The following is a 20,808-nucleotide window of genomic DNA, read 5'->3' as shown; positions in this document are numbered from 1 at the left end:
GTAGTGGAAGTATTTTTAATACCGATTATAATATATACCTTAATTTTCATTATTTTACAGTTCTCACTGTACTATTTTCTATCTTCTGTACTATTATTGACATGTGCATTATATCTACATACTATATATTTTACCCAGAGAAAAATTATGTAATTATTGCAAACAGACCTATGTAGTTTAAAAGAAAATTTTAAAAATTATTTTATATTTACCTGTGCATTTGCTGTCTCTAATGCCTTTCATTCCTTCCCTAAAATAGAAGTTTCCATCTGGTCTGGCTTACTTTCCATCAGAGGATCTTCATTAGGGTCTCTATTGAATTGCTGCTGTTGACAAATTCTCTTGATTGTTTTTATTTTGAAAATGTTTTTCCTTGCTCTTATTTATATGGAACAAATTTAATAAATACAGAATTTGAAGTTGTCAGTTGTTCCTTCTTTCAAAACTTGAAAGAAGTAACCCATTCTCTTCTGGTCTCCCAAGTTCCTTATGGAAACACAAATATCGTTCTGATGTCTACAAAACATCTTTCTCCAGCTTTTTTATAGATTGTCTCGTTACATCAAGTCTACTTCAAACAGCTTTTCTTTCCATTCCTCTCTTTTCTTTATGAGACTCCAACTACAACTATGTTCCAGGCATTGTGTTCACCATGGTTTCATACGGTTTTACTAAAGTTTCTTGTGAAAATGTCCTGTACTCTGGTCACTAACTCCTTTATCACATCTAGTACACTGACAAAAACATGTAGCAAATTTAAAAAAAAAAAATAAGTATTATATCTTTACTGATACAGTTCCTTTGGTCTTTTTCTTTTTTAATGGTTCCTGGTTCTCTGATGAGATTCCTTTATACCCATTCATTTGAAGCATATTTTCCTCTTTACAAACAATAATTACAGTAGCTGTATTAAGAACCTTGTTTGATAAACACTTTGTTTGATAAACGTCTGGGTCATTCTAAGACCACTTTCTATTCTATTCTTGCTTGCTTGAATATGAATCACATTTTCACAGTTCTCCATGTATCTGGCCGCTTTAGGCTGTATTCTGAAGATTAGAAATGCTGTACTGTAAAATCTATAGATTCTCTTTATTTCCCCAAAAATGCAGTTGTTACGTGGGTACCTGATTGGCTAAAGTCTCTTAGCTGTGGTTAGGCTGCTTAAAGTCTCCCCACCAAATGAGAATTGTTGAGGGGCTGTGGAGGCTAGCCCTTTGGGTAGATTTCTGAGTTTCTGCTTTTCTTCAGTTTTATCCTTCCTGGGACTTTCCATCTCAATTTGCAGCTGCTAAAGAACGGTTCCTGAAGCCATGAAGATGACAAATTGCTATGTTTTAGCAAGTTCATATATGTGATGACCAGGATTTTTTTTCTAAGCTAAAATCTCATAAATATAAAATTGGTTCCATCTTTTGGTCTAGCTTCTGATAGTTCTCTAGCATCTTTATAGATGAGGACTTTGTGCAATGTATCAGTTACAACAATGAACATTTCACAAACTTACAAATGTAAGTAATAGGAAAACATGTAATTCAAGGAAAGCTTCACTACATTATATGAATATTATCCAAAGCTACTAAATAGGCCTCAACACAGCATGTCCTGCCTTTAAATGATGCAGTTGTTACTTTGGATGGAATGAGATTTCTCTGACTGTCAAACTCTTTCAACTTTAAGTCATATAATATAAGACTAAAGGAATTTCAATACTACCAGCTTGAAACAAAATCTATGTTTCCTGCAGACATCTTATAAACTGCCAGACACTGATGGCAGACTGAAGGACACAGGAACAATAGGCTCTGGTGAGGAACATGGTTTCATACGGCCCAGCTGTCTATCTGGACCATAAATGTACCTTTCTTTCTTTTTCATTATAGTCTCCTCTGTGTTCCTCTCTGTAGGTCTTCAGTCTTTTTCAGACTTCCTATCAGATAGACAAGCTTTGTTTCTTAGAACTTCCCAGAAATTGACACTGACAATTTTTCTTAGACCTGATCCAACTTGGAACCACTTACAACGAGTACAAACCTTTCCAGCTTATATGGCAGGAAGTGACCACTTTGCTTTGGTGGCCTCTACAGTGCGTCCCAGCTTCTTTCTATTTATCTAACTACGGGTACCTCACCCTGGCAGGTGCTTTCCAACAATCAAGTCGAAGAACCCAGGTTCTCCCTCTCAGTTAGACTCTGGGTTCCCTACTTTGATGCATACATTTTTCGAGCAATTCACTTTCTCTAGCTACCGTCTTATTCTGAATGGATACTGAGTGTTCTTCCATGACATCATCTTAGGTAGTGTATAATGAATTCATTATGATAGGTGGTAGGCACATAGATACATGGACATAAAGAAAAACATAAACATATGCATAGTCACGTACATATATAGTAGATACATAATTGATAGATAAACAGACATATAGATAAATACAGAGATACAGAAACATAGTTACATAAATGATAGCAAGAGTATGACACATATATACATAGAGAGAAACAGAAATTGGTAGATGACTGAGATACAGACGTAGGTGGAGGAGACATAGAGGAACAGAGATGACGTATGATAAGAAGAAAGGTGACACGTGACCACTTACATGTGCATGTTTAGCCAAGGTAACATTTTACCTGCTCACCTTCAGGCACATACAGCATTTCTACAGCCCAGCTTGTCGAACACTGACCAGATGCACAGCATTGAAACAGGTTAAAAAGGAAGTTTTGTGTTCATAGAAAAAGTGCTGTTGCGGCTAAAGAGCACTCTTTACACCACCACCAAGACAGGCATTAAGTTCAGATTCCTCTGATCAGCCTCTGAACCACATCTTGCTAGCATCTGACCATGTCTCCAAATCATGTTCCTTCTAAGTGTTCCAATGCCCAGTGCCTAGTTCACACCTCGCCTGCCCTCCCAAGCTTGACCCCACAGCTCCTATATCACCAGCGCTTCCCTCGGAATACGTCTCACGCCTTCGCTCTCAAAACCTTTTCTGCAGTCCCTTTCTTCTTCAGAGAGTATCTACAAAGTAAGGAAGCCACCTCCACCCTCGGCTTCTCACCCACACATTGTTAAGCCCTTCCCATTTCTGTACCCGTTGGCGTCCAGAAACTCCCATTTATTTTATTTTATTTTTTTCTAGTGAAGTCTGGATGCTACTCTTCATGCACACCAGAACACTACAAACCAATTGCAGCCATCTAGGCAATTCCGACAAAAATCTTGCAAGCAAAGCCCAGCAGAGAGATTGTGTAGAAACGACATTCCCCCTTTGTAGCCCTTCACTGCTGGGCAAGCCTCCTCACTGTCAGTCTGCAGTGAGGTCGTGTGGCCGTTTCTGTTCAGCTTCGTGGACAGCCATGCTTCACAACGAACGGTGCAGCAGAGGAGAGGACTGTGCAGTGCCTTTGGATCTGTCAGCTTTAAGGAGCCCCCGCACCACTCACTCAAGCTGTTCGTGTAGAATAAAAGTAATCAGAACTGGGAGGAAAATAAAAAACCATTTCCCAAAAGTGCAGAGGCCTGTGAAAACTTGCTGGCACTAATCATCAGGAGTGTAAAATTTTTATTTCTCAGTTAATAAGCACCACCTGTGTTTATAAAAAAAATCTCTGATGGCTTCTGGTTTTGTGCCTCATGTAGAATATCAAATGATCTCAGAATGGGTTCTACTGGGTACATGTGGATTATTAGTGCACTCTAAAAACGCCCCCATCCAACTGATGGCACCTTCATTATCCTCCGTGTATTTCCCACTCTACACTTTTTTCTTTAATTTTTTTGTTGAAATGATATAATAGAAAAAAAAATCATCGACTACCTATAAATCAATTGTCTGTGACATGTTTCGGGGAAACGGAAAACATCAAGATTGCCAATAACAGGCACTCAGTCTCATAAAACTTGTAATCAACTTCCAAGCCAAGGCGTAAAGTGTAATATATTGCTGCAAACCTATAACAATAATAAACTATTTGAATTGCACCTTCCTGCTCGCAGTCGTTAATATCAAATACACATGGAAAAATTTTGACAGTCATTCATTTTAATGGGCATCTGTTTGTTTTCAGGTTGTGTCATCTGGTATTACGGAATAGAGCCTTATCATAGGAAGGTTATAGGGACAAAGAAAGAGAGGTGGGGGAGAGGGGAGAGAGAGCAGGAGGGAGTGTAGAAGTGACAGGGGACAGGGAGAGACAGTCAGGTTAGGCTTTGGAAACTACAATGAGGAGTCAGTCAATGGAAAATTCTAAGGGCAGTTTATTATTATCATTTTTTAATGTCAGCTCAAATGAGGATTACACGAAATCTTCCTTTAAAAGGCAAATCCTAAATCTGATTGTTATTCAGACTCTTGCCACATAAAAATCACCTCAAAGCGTGATTTTGACATTAATAGTAATTTGTGCCTGGGTCTGGAAAATGTCACTCATGTTTAGGATTGTGCTAGATGGATAATGCTCCTTTCTCTCTCCTCCCTTCTTTCCCTTTCTCTCTCTTTCCTCTCCTCCCTTCTCTCTCTTTCTCCCCTTTCCCCTCTTTCTCTCCTCTCTCATCTGTCATCTTTCTCTCCTCTCTCCCCTCTCTCCTCTTTCCCTCCTCTCTCCTATCTCTCTTTCCTCTCTCCTTTCTCTCCTCTCTCTCATCTTTCTTTTTCTCTCCTCTCTCTCCTCTTTCCTCTTCCTCTGTCATCTCTCTCTGTGTCATCTCTCTCTCACTCTCTCTCCTCTCAAACACAGAGCAGGAGGGAGCACAGTCAAGCATGTAGAAGACATTCTGGCAAAATCCAGCACTAGTCCTGGACTTCCAGGGCTCATTTACATAGCATAATACTCACTATAAATAGAATTCTTGTTTGATGCTGTGGTGAAACACCATGAGACTGACTGAGGTCAGCTCAATGATGGCAGAGTCAGACAAACAAGCAGAGTGAATTAGCAGAACATTTCTTACTCCCTTTAGGGGATGGACAGACAGGAAGAGATCTCAGAAGCTTTGTTACTCAGAACATAATTTGTGAACCCACATCATCCACCCTGGGCTCCGGTCAGAGGCATAGACTCAGGCTGCACAAGCCGTATTGAGTCTTACAAACACCATATCATTCTCTCGATGATCCATGTGATCATAAACTCCTGGCAGGCTGTCTCACAGAGCATGGTAGAATGTGGTGGTCTACAAACTACCTTTCTGACCTCACTTGGCACACTGAGCACTGATTTTACCCTGGGAACTTCTGGGATTGCTGAGAATCAGGGGACGGGGTCACCATAATATGTTAGGGAATTACCAACTTCCCCTACACAGTGCCCAACTCTCTAGGACTTTCTCAAGAGATATGGGGTATCTACATGATGTCCTTCCTCAGACCTTAAGCCTGAGGGGGTTTAAAGAAAGTTCCTGAACACCAGCCATCAAGCTATCCTTCCTCTCCACCTTCTCTGTGTCCCTGCAATCTACTGGGCCTTGGGAACATCAGTATTTCTCTTAACTCACTTTCCAGTTTGCCTGGAATTTCCCCTGTATCCTAGCATAAAGCACATTGCTTCATTCTTCACCAGCACCCAAAGCAGTGCCGGGTTTGGAGAAGAAATCAGCCAAGGCCTGCAGGATGGGAGCTGAGGAGAGAGTTCAGTGTGGAAGAATGCTTGCCATGAAGCCTGATGGTCTGAGTTCCATCCGCCAGGGCACATATCAAAGGCCGGTGCAGGTACCTCTGGGGAGTCAAAGACTGGTGTACCACAGAGGCTGGCTGGCCAGCCAGTTTAGCTGAATCAGTGAATGGATGAATGTTAGAGGTAGAGAAACAAGAAAGAGACTAATTGCTGGTTATCAGAATGCAGGCGAGAGAGGGAGAGACCTCATTCTGTTATCTTTTCAGAGAGCTTCTGTGCTACCCACCCAATGGAGCTAGTGTCCCAGGACCGACATGGAGAGTCTCGTCAGAGCTCCTGTGCAGGGGACAGTGATCCTCTTCACTCACAGCCATGGCCATGCAATCTCTGGCAACCTTTTCTACCCCTCCAAACCAAATCCACCCCCATGTGCTCAGCTCACAGCAGTCAAAGCGCTTCACAAAGAAGGAGGAGAAGAGAAGAGAGAGGAAGAAAAGGAAGAAGTTTGGCAAGAGGACATATCAGGAGTTGGAGGGATCGGGGATGCTCAGGGAAAAAGACATAGCTACAAGACCCAACAGCACACACGTTCTGTGAGAGCTACTGGGACAGGACTGCATGGAGCATCAAGCAGAGGTCTCTGTGGATGCTGCAGAACAAGATTGTCACTCTTGAGGGCAGAGAGAGAGAGAGAGAGAGCAAAAGAACATGCAGAAAGGAGAAAGAGACGCATGTGTCTGAGTGAAATTGTGCAGCTGCGCAGTAAAGAGACTGCGTGGCTGGTAGGGGTTATCTTGGGGGAAGAAAGCCATAGTTTGCAAACCTGTAACTAACTGCAAAGTCCTACCTAATGGGGGGGGGGGGACAGCTGTTGGATGATACTTGTAGCTACGAAAAGCAAATGGATGGTTCTCTACATGCTTTAAAACTATGCTTGTTTGAGGATCTTTTTAAAGTCATTGATGTGTAATATTTTGAAATAAGCACCATCAGGCCTTTGAACAACAGCAACAAAAAAGTCCTGATCTTTAAACATGGACCTGGGATTTGGCTTGGCAGGAAAGAGCTTTCCTAGAATACACAGAAACCTTGAGTTCAATTCCCAATACCACATCAAAATACATAAATAGATAAACAATGAGCCAGATATGGTGGTGCATGCCTGTCATGGAAGCATGTTGGGAGTCCAAAATGGAGAACAATGAACATGAGGTCAACCTGGCTACGTAGTAAGACTTCATCTCAGAGAGAAATGAAGCCAAAGGTGTAGGCCAGTGGGAGAGCCCTTACCTTACATGCTCAAGGCCATGAGCTCAACAACCAGCACCACGAAAATTAATGAGTCGATTCATCCGTTTAAAAATGTAGGGCCAGTACACAGGAAAGCCATTCATGGGTCATTTATATACCCATGGGTAGGTATCAGCCTTCCAGAACATCTCACAAGGAGGCAGAGGAAATAGAAGCTGTTCAAGTTAATATTAAAGTTGGTTTGGTTTGGTTTTTAAGATGCTAACAAGAGCTAATTGCACATGGAGTTACCCCGTGTGGCCCACGTCAGACTACCCCGAAGCAGAGATTTGAAAAACCAAATCACCGAGAACCACAAATCACGTTCACTGAAAATTTCCATAGAACGGAAGTAACTAACACTTTCAACCCTCTCAAATGCCCTACGCTTGACCAAGAGGTCCGATGATTTTATATCACTTTATGCTCCACTCTAAAACTCCATATGCCACCTTGAGTCCCTTCATGCTTATAGAAACTGTGTCTACCTGAAAGAGGCGGCCCGTGTTCCCACTGACATTGGTGACTGGGTTTACTGCATATATTTTTCTTGAACAAGAAAATCATGCTAGTGCAGTTTGTGCTAGCTCCTCCTCCTCCTCCTCCTCCTCCTCCTCCTCCTCCTCCTCCTCCTCCTATTGGCAGTACCATTAAGAGCTCAGAGTGCTCCACCCTACTTACAACAGGCTCAGTCACCCGGAACCGTGTAGACTGGAAAAAGACACGTGTTGCCTACACACCCGGAAAAGGAGCTTTCGTAAGGGTGCGAGGTGGTGAGGAGGCCCCACCTGGATCAGTCAAGTTCGAGCACAGGATCAGATGCTATCCAAACAGATTCTACTCAAGCCGATGCTATCAGCCCTCACATGCAACTGTTTCCTAAACACGTCAACCCTCTCCCTAGAAAGCAAGCCGATGAGGAATCATGCTGTGTGGGAGGTGGGGAGTGTCAGGAAGGCAGGTAACAATTTTAGATTGTTCGGGTCCCTTCCGAGGGTCAGAAAGGAGCTCTCTCTCTCCAGGTTCCCCGCGCATCTTAAGAGAGATGAAGCTTTTCATATTGGAAGAAAAATAAACCAATTTTTTTTTTTTTTACCCAAAAATACAATAGCTGTTTTCAACCTGGCGGTGTGTTTACGCTGTAGGGACCGTTAAAGCTCTCCTCGGAGGCGGGTGTAGTCGATTTCATTTCTGCTCTTACAGGCTATGAAAAATGGCAATTCCCCTTTTACATCGAGTTATGCTAAGTGAGGGCAGAAGATGAGCGACTTCGCATGGACATGCGAATTATATGACTGGTTTATTTAGCAAAACCCACTGCTGGGTTAAGTCACCTGGTTCTTAATTCACAAGGGTTGAAATACAGTAACAAACTCATCTGCAGACACGAGGCACTTAGGGACAAGGTGACCTGTTACTGCTTTGGCTCAGAAATGCATTTTCAACATTCAAAAAAAAAAAATCTCATTTTTGAGAATTTCATGAATGAGAGCAATAGCTCTACACAGTAACTTGCAAGAATATATCAGGAGTGAACGAAGTACTTTTTTGAGAAAATGAATCACAACTTGAAAAGATTATTAAAGGACCTGAAGCTTGATGGTTAAAACCATTCATCAATGCCTACACGGATGCTCGGTTGTTAATCCACCTGGGATGTGACTTTGTCACACTGTGTCCCCAGCCCATTCCAACAGCCCCAGAACCAACCAAGAGCCTTGTTTCAAGGGGATATCATTCATCCCTCGGGCCAACGCTCGTTTATCTCACATGACTTTGCGGAAGGTTATTGACATCAAAGGTGAGAAATGTTTTCTCGCTTAAGTCCTCATGAACTAAGTGACTAAGCCTTGAAGCAGTTCTGATTTCACACAACTATACATGTTGGCTCAGATGAAAAATAGCAGCATGCTCAAAGACGGTGTCACCACTTAAAACGTGTTGTAACATGAGGGAAGCATGAAGATTGGACAGAAGATGTTCTAGCGTGGCCCCTTCCCGGCATACCCATCCTCGGTCCTCTGCTCAGCATTCTGACTCCAGGTCTGTAACTCCGAGCGCCTGAAAGCTGGTCACGCAGGTTTGTTTCTGATACCTGCCACAGTATGAGGCCGCCGCATTTCTGGCCCCGAGGAGAAGTTCTCTTTCCTTGCAGCAAGATAATGTTTTAAAAAGCTGACTTTTAAACCTCTTGCTGAATTTTTTAATGGATTAAATTCATCATGTCACCAGCTGCTGTGCCGCTAATAGAGCCATAAAACACTGTATTAAAGGATTACCCATGCAAAATTTCCTCTGGTGCTAATGTGAATTTTAATACTTTTAACATTTAGTTGAGATGGGAATGTCCAAGAACAGCTTGTTCAATAGGTTGTTCTATAAAATTAAGTTCGTCGTCTCATCAGAAATGCCAGGACTCCATTAAGCTAAAATTTTACAGAGAGGCTAAGATGATTCACTGTGCAGTGTGCGCGGATCGGGACAACATCTGCTCCTACACGGATGCTATTTAAAAAGGAAGGAAAGACAGAAAAGAGGAGAGAATGCAGAACTGTCGTGCATCTCATAAGTTCACAGAAACTGGGCTCTGCAGAAGAAAATGCTAACTGTGAACTTGTAAGAAGCCGGCTGCCGCTATCCCAAAAGGATGCTGATCATTGGAAACTCCTGAACGTATGTCCCCTTGGATGCCACGTGTCAGAGGAGAAAGGCTCTTTAAAAGCAGTCATCATACAAAATCACGCAGATATTACACTTGGCAAACACAAGTGTGGTGTGTGTGTGTGTGTGTGTGTGTGTGTGTGTGTGTGTGCGTGTGTGTGTGACAGGAAAAAAGAAGAGAGGGAAGATGCAGCTGACCAAACCTGGGTGTATCCATCATAGAAAAGGAGGCTGGAGATGACCAGGTTCAACTTCTCTGCCCTGTAGGGGGTGGCGCTGAGACCCTGAAACATCCACTCTCAGCTAACAGAAACAGATCTGAGAATAAAACTCAGGCCTCCTGACACCGGTGGAGGGACGGTGTGCCCGCCTTACCCACCCATAAATACAGATACTCATCGATTTTGCCCACACGAAACAACTTCCATATTAAGCAACCACGAAGAGTTGATAAGCAGATGGTAAAAAAAAAAAAAAAAAAAAAATGAGTGTCCCTCCATGAGAGGCCTACAAGTAAAATAACAAATTGAGTATTGTTTCTGAAGGAGTTCCAGACCAAGCCTTCCTCTGAATATTCAGCTTGGGATTTTTCATAGTCCTGGTTTCACGTCTGCTTCTGCTCATAAATGACCCTTCAAATCCTGATTGTGATTCTTACCTGTGCATCGGAAATGTTACAGCATTTCACTGTGTCCCAAGGAAACTGGGTCGTAAAATGAGATGGTAAATGCGATGCTGACTCTCCTTTCGTGCTGTTCAGTAATCGTTCTAAATGCAATCATCACAAGAGGCTCCAGATCCTCACCACAATTAGAGTGGACATTAGGTTGCGTCCTGTGCCTTATTTGGAAACACCGGATAGGGACGACCGGTTTTAATGGAAATTCTCCAAGGCTCTTTACCCAGGCTGAATTTTGTCTGCAGCTCCATATTTTGTACTCTGTATGTATTACTGTTCTGAGAGCCTGTCATTTCTTATCAGAATGAGAAAGGCTAAAGAGATAATATTTCAATAACATACTGGCCTGATCATAAAATAACTCAATGGAAATGTGTAAGTGCCTCCGGCAGCCCGGCAGGGTACCCAGCAGTCAGACAATTTCTATTCTAGGTTTTTTTTTTTTTTATGGTTACATTTTCTGTTCTATCACACATCCCCTCAAGTCTTAGTTACGCTTTATTCAAAAGGGAGGGCCGCTGTATAAAGACCTACAAAACTTATTATGATACATTACTGTAAAGAAATAAAAGTGGCTGCCACGGCAGCAGATTGATAAGGACAGGCCTGCCACGTTAATTGACCTTTTTTCCATCTCGCCTACTCAGGGCTGAGGCCTGAGTTTCCCAGTTGCTAGGCAACTGGGGTCACCATTTTCAGGTCTTCAATGCACAACCTAGTCAATAAGAAGATTCGCTCTTCAGAGGGGAAGCGGGTCCCTGGAAGCAGTAAGATCTGTAGTACAATACAGACTAGGGTTTGGCTTTTTTTTTTTTTTTTTTTTTTAAGCTGAGACAGAAAAACTTTGACTTTTGCAAAAGATTTTGGCTCCAATGATTAGATTCTATGGAGGAAACAAACAGCCAAGAATTACTTTGATAAATTCACTGACATGTAGCCCAGGATTGTAGCTGTGGCAACTATGATCAAACCCTCCTGCCCAACACACTTGTCAAAAGCCCGGAGTGATCTAGGGAGTTGTGTTTGGAAACGAGACTTTAGGAGAATTTTTTTTTTTTAGCATTCTGTTCACAAACATTACCGCATTCTGCCATGCTTAATGACAGTGCTGCAGGCAGCTCACCAGCCCCTAAAGGTCAGCTGCAGGAGAACTCATTCTCCACCCTTCCCCCAACACCAAGCCGGCACTTCCTTTAAACTTTAATAAAGGGCATCGGAGAGAGCCTATTTCTCAACTGAAATAAATGTAGCATCCCTATGTAATTGCGCCAGGCCTCCAGCACATAGGTATGTATTTAAGTTCCGCTGTTTAATCCTAATAGCATGTCCATCATGACAACATTTTAACACAAAATTTGGTAGATTTGAGTAACTGTCACGGGCAAGGGAGAGTTGTTATGCTTCACTTCTTGCGGTCTGAGTATCTTTACCCTCACAAAGAACCACTTTTTCAATTTTGCTTCATATCAATACTCAGAAACAATAAGAGTATTTGAGGAAAGGACCACCAATTTTTAATGTCTAGAGTTTTGTTTAATTTTCTGTTTTGGAGAGAAGAGGGAGTGTTTGTGTTTGTGTGTGTTTGTGTTTGTGTGTGTGTGTGCGTGGGTCTGTGTGGGTCTCTATGTCTATGTCTGTCTGTGTGTATGTGTTGATTCTAAACTACAAATGAATAATTTGAAATCCAGGCTTTAAAGAGATAGATAGAAGGTTTCCTGGCTTCCTCCACTCTGGGCCCTGTGTAAGTTCTTATAGATCCCACACTGATGACAGGCCTGGCTACTCCACAGACATCACAGTGCATATAAATAGCAATGAGATCGCCAGGGGGCAAGCCATGTGCCTGGAGACTGTGGCTGTCAGATCACTCTAATGATTTCTTCAGCCCTTCAGGGTGAAAAATTTACTTCATACTTTTTTTGTTGTTGTTTAATATTGGCCATTTTCCTTTCCCTGAAGATAACTGCCATTTTTAGCTGTGTCTGCCGCCTTTTCCGAGATGCCAGCCAAAAAAGAACATAGAAATGAGGCAGTTGGACAGACGAGGGCCTTGGCGAAATAAGGTGAAGCAGGCCGCAGCCAGGACTGAGAAGGCAAACAACGTAGCACCTACAGCCAAGGATCTACCTCTGAATCAAGCGTGTGCCTGGCACTCACAGGTGAAGCTGTGTTACCTCTGGGGCATGACTTCCTGAGACTCAAATGTCACAGAGGGCAGACATGGAAAAGCCAGATTTTCCCAGAACAGCCTCTTGCTTTCCTGTGGACATCCTGAGGAATAGGTACCATCCCAAGAATGGTGCGAAACTCTGGGAGTGTGGGGGCTGTTTTCCTCAGGGATGGAAGCAAAGGTCAGAGGAGGACTCAAGGAGCCTGATACCGTGGAATGGAGCCGCTGTGCCTGTGGAATTGCACATTCTTTTAATTACTCCTGTGCTTTTTATGTCTTCGCGCTGAGTTTTCTGACAATTCTCTTCCTTAGTAGACTGTGTTCTAAGAAATGTATCCAGAATGAACTGGATTTTGTTTTAAATCATGTCTAAACTAGTTCTTGAAAAGAACTGTTCCCCATGCTCCCCACATCTGATCCTCACCCTTGTTTCCCTCCCCAATCCGTCTCTTGCCCAGTTCCCTCTTTTCATCCACTTCTGCCGTCTATTCTGAGGGCTGGGGACAAGAAGGGAAACTGAGGGGGGACATCTCTTTGACAAGCTGGAGGCCTGCAACAGGGTAGGCTCCTGGGAGGATATGGGTGTGACTCTAGCCGAGACTCCTAACAGGGGGGGACATGGAGACTGAAGTGACCACCTCTAGCCAGGCAGGACTAGTGGAAGGAGGGGAACAACAATGCACCCACAAAACCTTTCATTCAAAAATTACTCTGCCTACAAGAAGTGCAGGGATAAAGAGGGACCAAAGATTGAGGGAATGTCCAACCAATGATTGGCCCAACCTGAGATCCACCCTCTGGTAGAGAGCCAGCCCCTGACACTATTAATGATGCTCTGCTATGCTTGCAGACGGGAGCCTGGGAGGTGACTGTAGTCTGGGAGGCTCCAGCTAGCAGTGATTAAAGACAGATGTAGGGACTTGCAGCCAAGCATGGGGAGGAGCTCAGGATGTCCTATGGAAGGGTTGGGGGGAAAAAATGGAAAGACCTAGAGGGAACAGGAACCTCACAAGAAGACCAACAGAGACAACTAACACAGGTCCAAAATGTCTTACAGAGTCTGAGACTTCAACTAGCATGCATACTCTGGACGTAGGCTCCTTGCACATATGTGGCCGATAGGTGGCTTGGTCTTCATATGGGGTTCCTGGGGAATGGAAGGGAGGATATGCTGTTTCTAACATGGACTCTATGGCCTGCTTTGGATCACTGCCCCCTGGCAGCACTGCCTTGCCTGGCCTCAGGGGATGATGCTCAGTCCTGATGTCACCTCATGTGTTGAGGAGAGCTGATGCTGGGGGAAGGGGGCTCCCCTTCTCTGGGGGGAGGGGAAAGGAAAGGAGGTGAAGGGGACACTTGAAGGAGAGGAGGGAGGGGGCACCTTTGGGATGTAAAGTAAACTGAAAATAAGAATAAAATAATTGTCCTAAGCTGACAAGTTCTGGTTAAAAGCAGGTAAATCAAACCTCTCTACCTGCAGATCTTTGCAAGTGGGGTGGTAGGAGCACCCTGAGGGGCCCAAGTAAGCCATTCAGCTCCAAATCCATTTGCCTTCAGTGCTGTAGTGTTTGCACCAGATTCTTCCACCCCAGCTTTCAGTAGCCGGCGAGGCATGCCGGCGAGGCATACCGGCATCCAGGTGGGTTCACCACGGGACTGATTTTCTCTACACAAAGAAAGCACATGTCGAATGCTCCAAGAGGGGCCAGAAAATTGAATCGAGTATGATGTTTGGCGGAGAATTTATAACTCATGAAAAGGGCGTCCATTGCACAGGTCGGTGGCCTCTGTATCTCAGCAGCCCTCCATGACGTAACATCTCCTCCTGATCCCCCTCAGGGAGCGGCCTGATGCCTTCCAGAAGCTTCCTTACTCTGATCTGGCTGACCCAAAACCCCTTCCAACAGCCGCTGGGGTTGGCCTTTATTTGGGTTTCGTTCTCCGATTCCGCCTCCACCTTCTGCTTCTCTGCTCTGCACCTCAGACATGGCGGCTTCGACTTGGGTCTGTTTCGTGGGAGATACTAGGAGGAAGTTGGAAAGCAAGGAAGAACCAAGCACTCTTCTCACTGTACTGTGTGGGCGTCTCTGACTACATCTGCGCCTGCTCAGGGTTCCGGAAGTCTTGCAGTCTCCCATGGACTCTAGCCCCACAGAATGAGCCAGTTTGCGAGGTCTGACAATGGCACCTTCCCATGTCTCTTTGCTCCTTGCTGTCTCATAGCCTGTCTCCTAGCCTGTCTCCTTAGCTCTCCATCACCTAGGTTACCCAGCCTCTAAAGCCCAAGTGCTCATTGCTCTCTCGCTGCGTAGCTGATGTTCATAAGGGTGAGAGATCTGGTTGTCCGGCCAGCAAAGCTTGAGGGGAAGGATTTCTGCTGCAGATTAAATATGCATGAGTTAGGACAGCCAGTTGCCTACTGAGCTACAGTCAACAGAACCAAAATGCCGTCCTGTTCCTCACGGAGCTCCCAAAACCTAGCACGTAATTGATGGGCAGTGAATCACTTCTATTTGTTGACTTCATAATGGCAGGAAAGGGAGTATTTTCCTTGGATATTTTAACTATTTAAAAAGTATCATGTTTACTGTGTTCTGTGAGGACTAAAGCTACGGGCTTAAAGTATGGGAATTGCTAGTCACTCCAGATTTTTGATTAATCATTGATTGGCCCGTACTTTCAGCAGTGCAGTGGACTCCAAGAAACTTAATTTTCCAATTAGACTCACCTTCAACAACAACAACAAAAGAAATTCTTTCTGCAGAATTCCTCGCTGACACCTAAATTTAGCTGGTCAATGTCCTGAGCAAAGTGTACTTACTTGTAGGAGGTAAATTATCTCATCATAAAAATGTCTAGTGGGATTCTAGCTGTTTGAGGTGTTACATTCCCATGTCACCTTCAAAGAAAACGACTTCTGACATTCACTTCTGAGAAGAAAGGCAGGTACTAACTCAGGCAGGACTAGCCTGAGGCCAAACTGAAAAGTGGGTAAAGGCTGAGGGTTATCTGCCTCTCCTCTTACCTCAGCTCCCCCTTCTCTGGAACTCTGCTCTTCTGACCCTTCGCCCTTCCCAGCACCTGGCCTGTACTGAACATTATTCATCTGCCTTGAGCTACAGATTTGGCTGTGGTAGCTTTTTAGAGTGGTCCTCAGCCTCCCTAACACTGTGGCCCTCTAATACAGTTCCTGGTGCTGTGACGACCCCCAGCCACGAGATTATTTTATTGCCACTTCACAGCTGTAATTGTGCCACCATTATGAGTCGGAATGTAAATGTCTGATAGGTAGGGGCTATCCGATATGCAACCCCTAAGGGGGTCGCAGCCCACAGGATGAGAACCGATGGCTTAGAAACATGTCCTTCTCTAAATACGCACATTTTAAGAGGAATAAGTGACATCAGGTGCTCCTCCAATACTAGCGATCGCCAAAATCACTTCGAAGACTGTCAGAACTCAAGCTGCTAGATGCGAGTCTAAACTCCCCACAGGTTTCTGAGCAGAGCCTTCATATTTGTACTTTATTTTAACAGCCTCTCAGATGGTAATGATGATGGTGATAATAAGGATGATGGTAATGGTGGTGATAATAACGGTGACGGTGGTGATGATCATGATGGTGATGGTGGTGACAATGACTATAATGTATAGGGAACATCCTTTGGAAATACTGGATTAGCAGTAATTACCCACTAGGTTTTCTGAGGCAGATGGCTCTGCAGGTAAGGTTTGCCTCTTTTCGCATGTCAAAATGTTCAGCCTCCAAATTTTAAAAGTAAGCCAGTGGATAACCACCTTTAAAAATATGCAAGTCCTTCTAGATTTTTCTCCCAAAATTCTGATGTATCAGGACTATAATGATATTTAGAAAAAGCATGTAAATGTCCCATAGGATTCTGAGACTCGGGCCTCTGGAGAGAGAAGCACACTTGTTACACCGGCCCCATCCCAGACTCATTTCTTGTCCCCATGCAGCTCTCAACAAACTACTGAGCTTCCATAACCCTCACAGTGTTAACCCTTGAAATAAAGTCTTCACCTGAAATTGTCTCTTGTCACCCCCACCCCCACCCCCGCCACCTTGTCTTCTTTCAGGTTAGCAATGTTTCTGAATTCTAAATTCCATTTCTGCTTTGAACTTGGGATAGTGAATAAAGCTCCAAGACTAGAGACACAAGTCTTCTCAGACCATCTTCATCCTAGAACGAATGCTTTGCTCATAGGCTGGCTTGCACAGGGGCTGCTTGACAGTGGGCACAAGCCGTTGTGTAGGGTCTTCCCCAAGGCAGAGGTTTGACCTGGGCTGATCAACTTGTCCATGGACTTCACTCTTGACATTTTACCCCCAACCCCAAAGTATTCTTTTCGTTAGCTAAAAGTCTAGAAAGCGAATGCGACCCAGTCTTTTAAACTTGCCGGGTCGATCAGCACCGTCTGCAATCTCTCCTTGCCACAAGAAAATGACGTGCGCCTTAGCAGTTCATTTCATTTGTTCGGTCAGCAGTTCCAGAGTGCCAGACACCAGGGCTATGGAGATGAACGGGAGAGAGCGTCCATGTCCGGTGGAACACGGGCCATTTCCCAGATCTCTCTGTAAACAAAATGTCACATGTGTCTGACTAAAAGCATGTAGAAGGTCGGGGCCTTCATGAAGAAATACATATGTTCTGTCTGATGGACATGACGCTCATCAGATCAAGATTCCTCTATGAAGGATAACGCGCATGCTATGTGCCCAGAAGCTTGACTTCATAGTATACTATATACATATATATGTATACACATATAGACATATGTACATATATATATATATATACATATACGTATATAGTGTAAAACACATCTCTGTCTCTTCCTTCCCCCAGATTCTGAAATGCTAGAGAAGAATCCACACATAGATATTTTTCTACACAGTCCCAGGCTAGGTTGACGACCTTGACCCCAGCGCCACACTGTGCGTGCTCAGGAGTTAGGAGTAGGTGGCGGCGGTCCTGACAAACGTCTTGGTAAGCACGCACCTGGATGGATCACACACATTCGTAGGGGCACATGGGCGAGCATTCTTAACAGGGATAACGCTCGTATGGCGGCAACAGGGTACAGAATCTTGGCTTTGGACTCGCAGAGCTGTGTCAAAGTTCAGCCGTGTGGCTTCTTGGGAGGGTTGGCCCAAGCGTCTCGGACAGTTTCCTCGCCTGTCACAGGCACGGTGATGCCAAACTCGCAGAGTTCTTAGGAGTGTTTGATGCCGTATGCGTGAGGAGACGTTGGCGCGGAGGCAGCGCACAGTAGCCCCACTAATGTTCCAGCCTCTCCTCTCACCTCCCAGGGCCTAAAGACGAGGGCAGACGTTTAGAAAAGGAACTCTGCTGCACTCGCGGGTAAGATCGAGTCCAGCAGAAGAAGCACACGTTACTCGCAGCCGCTGCCTCACAGGGGAAATTTGAAGGTCAAACAAGATAAGGTATCGGAAGGCTTTGACGGCTACCTGTCGATTCCTGTCGGCCTCCTCTTAATTCTAACTGAGGAAAGCTCCAGGAAAGTCTCACGAGGACAGAGCTGAGGTTCCGCCCACCTGGTGCTGAACTGACCAGTTGCCTTCCCCAGACAGCACTCCCAAGGGCCCAGGTGCACAAGCTTTCGAATAAGCTCATGAGCATGGAGGCCTCCTCATCCCCAGCTCCTATACCGTCCACCCTCACCCGCAGCACTAAATTCCTCTTCTTCCTGTGTAACAAAAAGCGAAAGAAGTGTGCCAGAGCATAACATTTAGGAACAAAAACTTAATTTTTTTTTCTTTAAGGATTCTATCAGAAAGATCAGGAAAGCCACTTCAGTCAAACTCAGCGTGCGTGTCAAGGGCTGGGTTTTTTTTTTTTTTCTTTTTTGAACTTTTTACCTTTTGTTGGTGCTTTTGATCTGCAACTCACAAGATCTCATTAAAAGGACATTATTTAGCTTAAACTTCGAATGCTTACCATTTTCCCCAGTGCCCTGGGGCCACGGGGTAGTGCAAAACAGTTCATACAAGCTTGTGTCCTGACAATATGTCATAAAGTATCTGCTAGGAGATTGCTGCAAAGGTATGCCATGGAAGGGGGGGGGGGGTGTCCTTTGCTTGTACACTTCAGACAGGTGAGGTCAGACTGTGTCTGCCAATAAAGAACATCCTAATTACTCAGGAATGCGCAGGCTGACATGTGGGGGCACTCAATCTCGGCAGAAGAGCCAGAGACACCTGGCTTCCAGAGCTGGATGCCTGAGGTTAATTGTCTAGCTCTCGGTCTTCAAACCATCTTTGGGGGGAAAAGATACAACTTAAGTTATGAGAGCAACCACTGATTTGGAGCCGAGCTTCCCTTGGAGACCTGAAGGTGGCTAGTGTCGTATAACATAAATCAAAGAGTTGCAAATAGGACTGTAATGCATAGGTCCAATCACTTCCACTGTTTTTATTACACTTCATAGAGCTTGCTGCACATGATTCTTCGTAGACCACTCTCTGATGGGGAGAAGATGAACAGAATGCAAAAAACTTCAGACCACAGACCTGCCCAGCTCTGATTAAGATGCCGCAAATGGAGACCAAAATTGAATATCACATAATACCCGTACATTTCCAAGGGTGGCATCTTTCCTAAGGAGCATCTGTTATATTCCCATCTACTTCAGTGATAGTTTTGACTGGAGGAGACATCTAAAAGTCAAGGGTTGGGTAGGACTCAATATGACAAAATATCCAAGGGGGGTGGGGAGTTCAGAATAACCTGGGTGTTAATAAAGTAGATATCCCAGACGTCATCTCTCCTCACTATGGCCCTGTTGACTTGGAACCTCATGCAGCCTCAGACATCATCTCCCAAATTGAAGTAGGAAGGTACAGGGAATGGGTAGGTACCAGTCAGGGCATTCTATAGGGGCAAAACTAACTGTATGGATTGATGGATAGATATAGAGAGATGATAGATAGATAGATAGATAGATAGATAGATAGATAGATAGATGATAGATATCAGTTAGGAACTGCATCACATGATTGTGAACACTGAGGCGTCCCTTGATCTGCCTGTTGTCTGCAGGATGGTATCTCAGGAAATCAAGTCCAGAGACTTGAGAAACATGAGAGCCAATGGTAGGAATCTCACTCCAAGGGGGAAAATGAGATGCCTCAGTGCAAACAACAAAGAAGGGGGGGGGGAAAGGAGCAAATTCCTCCTTCCTCTACTTTTTTCTCCTTTTCAGGGAAAGGCAATCTACTTTAATGAATTCCCCAGCTCAAAGGTAGTCTTTTCCTTAAACACCCCTACAGACACACCTAGAAAGAATATTTAATCTGAGAGCCTTCTACCACCCATCACATTGACCTTAAAAGTAATCATGACAGCTGGTATCAGCCCACTAGTGGTATCTTCTTTAATCAAGTGACCCAATTTCTGACTTTCTCTTGTTTTATTGACCGACATTGGGATACATGGCTTAACTCCTTGATATGGCTGCAAAGAAAGCCTAGAAATTAATCAGTAAGATCAGTTACAGCCTATCCCTGAAAAACACTGCCAATTCCAACACAACTAGGGTTCCATCAGAAAAGAAAAAAAAATACAAAGAAGTGGGTATTGATGTTGGTGAGCTGTTATTCGGCAGTCTGTCCCTGTGACAAAATACCTAAGATAAACAACTATGGAAAGAAAAGACATATTTTGGCTCATGATTTCGGAGGTTTTAGTGTGTGGCCATTTGGCCCGTTCCTTTAGAGCCTGTGTCAGAGCACCATGGCAGGTAGTATGTGTTGGTGAAAACCAACCATCTCATAGCATCCGAGGAACAAAGGTGAAGAGGTGTGACCAGGCACCAACATCCTTTTCAAGGGCAGACTCCATGCGCTGACCTCTTCCCACTGGGCCCCATACTGTAAAGATTCTACCCCCTCCCACAGCACCAGGCTGGAAAGAAAGCCTATGGGTCTGCTGAGTAACACTCAAGGTTTCTGGATGGGCCTCTGGTTTGTAGGAGGATGGGGTCAAAACAAAAAAAACCTTCAGACTTATGCCACCTCCCTCCCTCCCTCCGACCCTTACTCTCCCAGTCTGAGACATTCTAGAACCATCCAGAAGAAAAATAGTCTAGCCGTGTTTTGGATAACTGCTACTGCCAACTCACCAGCTTTCACACCCAGTGAGTAAAGTTATTCTCAGGTCTAAACAGCAAGGTGGAGAGCAGAGGAGAAAGTCGAGAGCACTCCAGTTCACTTCCTCAGCAAATTAAAGATAGCTTCAGCCTTCACTACAGCGGCTCACGTGGCATGAGAGTTCAGTGCATTGCCCAACAGGCCAGCCCTCATAGCAACAGGAGTCTCTGGGTAAAGGCAGAAAGGGTGGGGGGGGGGG

Source organism: Psammomys obesus, unplaced genomic scaffold (genome assembly GCF_907164565.1).
Source record: "Psammomys obesus unplaced genomic scaffold, mPsaObe1.curated_primary_1811, whole genome shotgun sequence".
In the NCBI taxonomy this organism is placed as follows: Eukaryota; Metazoa; Chordata; class Mammalia; order Rodentia; family Muridae; genus Psammomys; species Psammomys obesus.
This window is presented reverse-complemented; position numbering follows the sequence as displayed.